Consider the following 9,077-nt stretch of genomic DNA (forward strand, 5'->3'; position numbering starts at 1 on the left):
GTCGTGAGGGAGTTTGTTCCACCATTGGGGGGCCAGAGCAGCGAACAGTTTTGACTGGGCTGCGCGGGAACTGTACTTCCTCAGTGGTAGGGAGGCGAGCAGGCCAGAGGTGGATGAACGCAGTGCCCTTGTTTGGGTGTAGGGCCTGATCAGAGCCTGGAGGTACTGAGGTGCCGTTCCCCTCACAGCTCCGTAGGCAAGCACCATGGTCTTGTAGCGGATGCGAGCTTCAACTGGAAGCCAGTGGAGAGAGCGGAGGAGCGGGGTGACGTGAGAGAACTTGGGAAGGTTGAACACCAGACGGGCTGCGGCGTTCTGGATGAGTTGTAGGGGTTTAATGGCACAGGCAGGGAGCCCAGCCAACAGCGAGTTGCAGTAATCCAGACGGGAGATGACAAGTGCCTGGATTAGGACCTGCGCTGCTTCCTGTGTGAGGCAGGGTCGTACTCTGCGGATGTTGTAGAGCATGAACCTACAAGAACGGGCCACCGCCTTGATGTTAGTTGAGAACGACAGGGTGTTGTCCAGGATCACGCCAAGGTTCTTAGCGCTCTGGGAGGATCCTATCCTCCCTTTGTTATTACATCTCATTGTGCTTCCTTTCCTACCCTTGTTATTCCTCTCTAATTTCTTCCACGGTCATCCTATGCTGTTTATTTGCTATATAACATCTACAATTGTTTCAGAGATCTTATGAACAACTAAAACTACACATTTCAATGTATTTTAGAATATCAAATGAATGAAAATACATTTAAATTGATTAAAGGTTCATTTTGTGCATTTTAATAGCTGAAATGGTCCGTGTCCCACTATCCAAACACCATTCAGGGGAAATGGGACAGTATTCTCCATCTGATTTAGTAGTGTGTGTGGCGTACAGCAGGTCAGCCACCAGGGAGAGACTCGAGTATACATCACGAGGCGATGGCTCCATCTGCTGGACGTGCTAGGTCTCGACGGACTCTCCAGCCAGGACTAATTGGGGCTGATTGGGGATTGGTGGGTAATCAAGGGCTGATTGCTCACCAGCTGTACAAGTTCCATAAAGCTGCCATAAGTGCAGCACACAGGGAAGAAAGGACTCCCGTATAGTTGGTACGAGACGGTTTTAGGTTTACCTTTATTTAACTAGGCAAGTCAGTTAATAACAAATTCTTATTTTCAATGACGGTCTAGGAACAGTGGGTTAACTGCCTGTTCAGGGGCAGAACGACAGATTTGTACCTTGTCAGCTCGGGGGTTTGAATTTGCAACCGGTTACTAGTCCAACGCTCTAACCACTAGGCTACCCTGCCGCCCCAACAGGTAACAGGAGGGTTTTCAGTTTTTGATCCCCACAGGATACAGCAAGACCCGGAGCCCTGAAAACGGTATCCTGGATGGGGTCTCTTGGGGGAGACCTATTATTTTATTTTGGACTATTATTTTAATAAACACCTTTGAAACTAATCTTACTCTGTCCGTGTCTGATCTGTGTAAACGTTTTGACCCAACCCTCTGGTCTGCCACATATGATAACTGTTTACATTAATTATTATAATATTTTAAAACCACCAATTACTATTAAGTTTAACACCAACAGGTAGATTGTTGAATTATAATTGACAGAATTACAGCCATATCATTATAGCGCAAGGTTTCATATGTAGTGTTTTTTTCACGAGTTTCAACTGGTTACCCCATGTAGGAAACCTGACCACACACACTACAATGATGTCACACTAACCAAAACCATTTTTCAAGCACAAAACACATTCAGCGACAAGTCAATAAAATTGGTTGTGATTGGGTTGCAAAATGATCACAATATAGTACCCTCAAACACAAAAGTACCACTACACCTGATGTCCCACTAATGTCCCAAAAACAAATGCAAACTGGATTGCATGACACTGCCTCAGTTTGGAACATACAGTACATTGCAGATATGTCATATAGTCAGGGAGCACGATCAGCTTCGCTTTTATTTACACAAACAGGCCTACGTAAATGCATTTGCCACAATGGTGTACTTAGGCAGTTTACAGTAAAGACAACTGAATTGCAGGGCATCTTACATAAGATACTAAACGCATAAAAAACATTACAATGTGATCTACCCCATTCAATGTCCGTTTAAAAGGGTAATCAGCTAAAATATGTGCTAACTTTCAGATAAAAGTACTGTAATGCGTAATTTCAAAATATCTTTCATAAGAATACATACTAATACTGGGATATTCTATTCTCTAAATTTATGGTAACCATAGATTGTGAATCCTCAACTCTGAGGATTACATAATTCTGTGCCATATCAATGAGGTAACATAAGGTTGTGTATGTACAGTACCAGTCAAAAGTTTGGACACACCTACTCATTCAAGGGGTTTTCATTATTTTTACTATTTTCTACATTGTAGAATAATAGTGAAGACATTAAAACTAACCCATTTTTTAAAAACAAATTAGTAGCCACCCTTTGCCTTGATGACAGCTTTGCACACTCTTGGCATTCTCTCAACCAGCTTTATGAGGTAGTCACCTGGAATGCATTTAAATTAAAAGTTAAGTTGTGGAATTTCTTTCCTTCTTAATGCATTTGAGCTAGTCAGTTGTGTTGTAACAAGGTAGGGGTGGTATACAGAAGATAGTCCTATTTGGAAAAAGACCAAGTCAATATAATGGCAAGAACAGCTCAAATAAGCAAAGAGATATGACAGTTCAGTATTACTTTAAGAAATGAAGGTCAGTCAATCCAGAACATTTCAAGACCTTTGAAAGTTCTTCAAGGGCAGTCGCAAAAACCATCAAGCACTATGATGAAACTGGTTCTCATAAGGACCGCCACAGGAAAGAAAGACCCAGAGTTACCTCTGCTGCAGAGGATAAGTTCATTAGAGTTAACTGCACCTCAGATTGCATCCCAAATAAATGCTTCACAGAGTTCAAGTAACAGACACATCTCAACATCAACTGTTTAGAGGAGACTATGTGAATCAGGCCTTTATGGTCGATTTTGCTGCAAAGAACCACTACTAAAGGACACCAATAATAAGAAGAACCTTGCTTGGGCCAAGAAACACGAGCAATGGACATTAGACCAGTGGAAATCTGCCCATTGGTCTGATGAGTCCAAATTTGAGATTTTTGGTTCCAACCGTTGTGTCGTTGTGAGACGCAGAGTTCCCACCATGAAGCATGGAAGAGGAGGTGTGATGGTTTTATTTTATTTAACCTTTATTTAATCTTTATTTAACAAGGCAAGTCAGTTAAAAACAAATTCTTAATTACAATGACGCCCTACCAAAAGACAAAAGGCCTTCTGCGGGGACGTGGGCTGGGATTAAAAATAAAAATATACAACAAAACACACATTACGACAAGAGAGAAAACACAACACAACATAAAGAAAGACCTAAGACAACAACATAGCATGTCAGCAACACATTACAGCATATGTTGTCAGCATTGTAGCGGGTTGTAGTGTGGGGGTGCTTTGCTGGTGACACTGTGAATTATTTAGAATTCATGGCACACTTAACCAGCATGGCTACCACAGAATTCTGCAGCGAAACGCCATCCCATCTGGTTTGCGCTATCATTTGTTTTTCAACAGGACATTGACCCAAAACACACCTCCAGGCTGTCTAAGGGCTATTTGACCAAAAAGGAGTGATGGAGTCCTGCATCAGATGACCTGGCCTCCAAAATCACCCGGCTTCAACCCAATTGAGATGGTTTGGGATGAGTTGGACCAAAGCGTGAAGGTAAAGCAGCCAACAAGTGCTCAGCATATGTGGGAACTACTTAAAGACTGTTGGAAAAGCATTCCTCATGAAGCTGGTTGAGAGAATGCCAAAGCTGTCGTCAAGGAAAAGCGTGGCTACTTTGAAGAAACTATACAAATAAAGAGAGTTGCACACTACATATATAAACTCCCAGTAATTTATTGGGTAAATCACCAACATTTCGGCATCACTGTGCCTTCTTCAGGTGTCACGCCCTGACCTGTTTTTTTTGTTTTGTTTATAATTTTGGTTAGGTCGATGTGTGACGAGGGTTGTTTGTATAGTTTTTGTATTGTCTAGGGGTTTTTGTATGTCTAGGGTTTTTTGTATATCTAGGTGTTTATGGTTGCCTAGATTGGTTCCAAATCAGAGGCAGCTGTTTATCATTGTCTCTGACTGGGGACCATATTTAGGTAGCCATATTCCTTGGGTATTTTGTGGGTTATTATCTATGTGTAGTTATCTATGTCAGCACTCGTGTTTATAGCGTCACGGTCGTGTTGTTATTTTTGTTAGTTTGTTTAGTGTTCTTCGTTTAAGTAAAGAAGAATGTATTCATCTCACGCTGCGCCTTGGTCTCCTCGTTATGACGAACGTGACAGAACAACCCACCAAACAAGGACCAAGCAGTGTGAAAAGGAGGAACAGCACATAATGGGGAGATGGACCTGGGAGGAGATATTAGATAGAGCAGGACCCTGGACACAGCCGGGGGAGTATCGCCGTCTTAAGGCGGAGTTAGAGGCAGCGAAAGCGGAATGGCGATACTACGAGGAGAAATACAGGAGAATAGAGGAACAGCGAAGATATGAAGGTACACGGCTAGCACGGAAGCCCGAGAGGCAGCCCCAATATTATTTTTGGGGGGGCACACGAGGAGATTGGCTGAGTCAGGTAGAGACCTGAGCCAACTCCTGGTGCTTACCGTGGGGAGCGTGTAACTGGTCAGGCACCGTATTATGCAGAGATGCGTACGGTGTCTCCAGTACGCTATTCTAGCCCGGTGCGCTCTATTCCAGCTCCTCGCATTTGCCGGGCGAGAATGGGAATCCATCCAGGACGTATTGAGCCAGCTCTATGTTCTGGATCTCCAATGCGTCTCCACGGTCCAGTGTATCCTGTGCCTCCTCCCAGCACTCGCCCTGAGGTGCGTGTCACCAACCTAGTACCACCAGTTCCAGCACAATGCTTCCTGTGCGCCTCCAGAGCCCAGTACGCCCTGTTCCTCCTCCCCTCACTCGCCTTGAGGTGCGTGTCAACCAGGCCTCCAGTGCGCCTCCAGGGTCCAGTACGCCCTGTTCCTCTTCCCCGCACTCACCATGAGGTGCGTGTCACCTGCCCGGTACCACCAGTACCAAATCAAATCAAATCAAATGTTATTTGTCACATACACATGGTTAGCAGATGTTAATGCGAGTGTAGCGAAATGCTTGTGCTTCTAGTTCCGACAATGCAGTGATAACCAACAAGTAATCTAACTAACAATTCCAAAACTACTGTCTTATACACAGTGTAAGGGGATAAGGAATATGTACATAAGGATATATGAATGAGTGATGGTAGAGAGCAGCATACAGTAGATGGTATCGAGTACAGTATATACATATGAGATGAGTATGTAGACAAAGTAAACAAAGTGGCATAGTTAAAGTGGCTAGTGACATAAGGATGCAGTCGATGATCTAGAGTACAGTATATACGTATGCATATGAGATGAATAATGTAGGGTAAGTAACATTATATAAGGTAGCATTGTTTAAAGTGGCTAGTGATATATTTACATCATTTCCCATCAATTCCCATTATTAAAGTGGCTGGAGTTGGGTCAGTGTCAATGACAGTTTGTTGGCAGCAGCCACTCAATGTTAGTGGTGGCTGTTTAACAGTCTGATGGCCTTGAGATAGAAGCTGTTTTTCAGTCTCTCGGTCCCAGCTTTGATGCACCTGTACTGACCTCGCCTTCTGGATGATAGCGGGGTGAACAGGCAGTGGTTCGGGTGGTTGATGTCCTTGATGATCTTTATGGCCTTCCTGTAACATCGGGTGGTGTAGGTGTCCTGGAGGGCAGGTAGTTTGCCCCCGGTGATGCGTTGTGCAGACCTCACTACCCTCTGGAGAGCCTTACGGTTGAGGGCGGAGCAGTTGCCGTACCAGGCGGTGATACAGCCCGCCAGGATGCTCTCGATTGTGCATCTGTAGAAGTTTGTGAGTGCTTTTGGTGACAAGCCGAATTTCTTCAGCCTCCTGAGGTTGAAGAGGCGCTGCTGCGCCTTCTTCACGACGCTGTCAGTGTGAGTGGACCAATTCAGTTTGTCTGTGATGTGTATGCCGAGGAACTTAAAACTTGCTACCCTCTCCACTACTGTTCCATCGATGTGGATAGGGGGGTGTACCGGCACCACGCATCAGGCCTCCAGTGCGCCTCCAGGGTCCAGTACGCCCTGTTCCTGCTCCTCGCACTCGCCCTGAGGTGCATGTCCCCAGCCCGGTACCACCAGTGCCGGCACCACTCACCAGGCCTACAGTGCGCCTCGGCAGTCCAGAGCGACCGGCGACAGTTCACAGTCCGGAGCGTCCGGCGACAGTTCACAGTCCGGAGCTCCCGGCGACAGTTCACAGTCCGGAGTGTCCGGCGACAGTTCACAGTCCGGAGCGTCCGGCGACAGTACCCAGTCCGGAGCTCCCGGCGACAGTTCACAGTCCGGAGCTCCCGGCGACAGTTCACAGTCCGGAGCTCCCGACGACAGTTCACAGTCCGGAACTCCCGGCGACAGTTCACAGTCCGGAGCTCCTGGCGACAGTTCACAGTCCGGAGTTCCCGGCGATAGTTCACAGTCCGGAGCGTCCGGCGACAGTTCACAGTCCGGAGCGTCCGGCGACAGTTCACAGTCCGGAGCTCCCGGCGACAGTTCACAGTCCGGAGCTCCCGGCGACAGTTCACAGTCCGGAGCGTCCGGCGACAGTTCACAGTCCGGAGCGTCCGGCGACAGTTCACAGTCCGGAGCTCCTGGCGACAGTACCCAGTCCGGAGCTCCTGGCGACAGTTCATAGTCCAGAACGTCCGGCGACAGTTCACAGTCCGACAGTTCATAGTCCAGAGCGTCCGGCGACAGTTCACTGTCCGGAGCTCCCGGTGACAGTTCACAGTCCAGAGCGTCCAGCGACAGTTCACAGTCCGGAGCTCCCGGCGACAGTTCACAGTCCGGAGCTCCCGGCGACAGTACCCAGTCCGGAGCTCCCGGCGACAGTTCATAGTCCAGAACGTCCGGCGACAGTTCACAGTCCGACAGTTCATAGTCCAGAGCGTCCGGCGACAGTTCGCTGTCCGACAGTTCATAGTCCAGAGCGTCCGGCGACAGTTCACTGTCCGGCAGTACCCAGTCCGGAGCGTCCGGCGACAGTACCCAGTCCGGAGCGTCCGGCGACAGTTCACAGTCCAGAGCGTCCGGTGACAGTTCACAGTTCGGAGCTCCCGGCGACAGTACCCAGTCCAGAGCGTCCGGTGACAGTTCACAGTCCGGAGCTCCCGGCGACAGTACCCAGTCCGGAGCTCCCGGCGACAGTTCATAGTCCAGAACGTCCGGCGACAGTTCACAGTCCGACAGTTCATAGTCCAGAGCGTCCGGCGACAGTTCGCTGTCCGACAGTTCATAGTCCAGAGCGTCCGGCGACAGTTCACTGTCCGGCAGTACCCAGTCCGGAGCGTCCGGCGACAGTACCCAGTCCGGAGCGTCCGGCGACAGTACCCAGTCCGGAGCGTCCGGCGACAGTACCCAGTCCAGAGCGTCCGGTGACAGTACCCAGTCCAGAGCGTCCGGTGACAGTTCACTGTCCGGAGCTCCCGGCGACAGTTCATAGTCCAGAACGTCCGGCGACAGTTCACAATCCGACAGTACCCAGTCCGGAGCGTCTGGCGACAGTACCCAGTCCAGAGCGTCCGGTGACAGTTCACAGTCCAGAGCGTCCGGTGACAGTTCACAGTCCGGAGCTCCCGGCGACAGTACCCAGTCCAGAGCGTCCGGTGACAGTTCACAGTCCGGAGCTCCCGGCGACAGTACCCAGTCCAGAGCGTCCGGTGACAGTTCACAGTCCGGAGCTCCCGGCGACAGTACCCAGTCCAGAGCGTCCGGTGACAGTACACAGTCCGGAGCTCCCGGCGACAGTACCCAGTCCAGAGCGTCCGGTGACAGTACCCAGTCCGGAGCGTCCGGCGACAGTTCAAAAAGGTCCAGAACCTCCAACGACGGGCCACAGATGCAATTTCCTTTTTCCATTCATGTGTATAGCCTAGCCCATTAATACTTGTAATTCAATTATTAGACTACCTGAATACTGAACTTGTAGCCACACCAATCAACTCAATAAAAAACTATTCTTGGACAAAAAATGGACACGATGACCATAGATCTGCACTCAAAGGCATGCAAAAAGTCTGTACAGTGCCAGTTAATTTCTTACTGTAGTGGGCTAAATTAGGGCCATACAGAGTGATTCTTAGTAGTCTTCAACAAATCTACATTGAAACATAACCTCACAAACATGGTTATGGGCTTAAGAAAATAATACATCTGTACCCTGTCAGATATAGAGTTGAAATGTATTCCATTTTGAGTTTGCTTCACAATATTACAGTTTATATACATCACAGAAGACTGAAATATAAAAATAAACTGTTTGACATAAACACCGGATTTCCATTGTTAGAAAAATAATATATATTTATGAATACATTTATGAATAACATTCCACCCAAGAGGCCAAAAACGGAGCTTTCGGTCATTGACTGCAGGAAAGGGCTACACCCCCCAGATTAGATTAGCAGGTACTTTCTTACTGTAAGTGAACATTTCATTACAGCAGCAATATTAGAATATAAACTATGTGGCATCTGCTGTATGTAAGTGCTATTGCAGCAACAAATACATATTGGGTGGGTGCTTATATTTGTCCTATTTCACACATGTAAAAGTGTGTAATATGCATGTGTGAATTAAGGAAAAATATGTTTTTGCATATCACAATTCTCCTTGAGACACCCTCTGAGTGGAGTCACGACCAGGGTCTGCCATTATCAACGGAGACTCTGGAGCAATTAGGGGAAATTTCAACATTTTCACATTCATCATCTCCATCACCACCCCAACATGTCATTGGAAACTACATATATCTTTTTATTTACGACAAAACATAGAAACGCACCATTTCTTCCACATATGTAGATGTTGGAGTGGTGCTGGAGAGGATGAATATAAAGTTACAAATTGTGAAATGTCCCTTTAAGTGCGTTGCTCATGGACACCTTTGACA

The sequence above is a fragment of the Oncorhynchus nerka genome, linkage group LG4 (assembly GCF_034236695.1).
Source record: "Oncorhynchus nerka isolate Pitt River linkage group LG4, Oner_Uvic_2.0, whole genome shotgun sequence".
NCBI lineage: Eukaryota > Metazoa > Chordata > Actinopteri > Salmoniformes > Salmonidae > Oncorhynchus > Oncorhynchus nerka.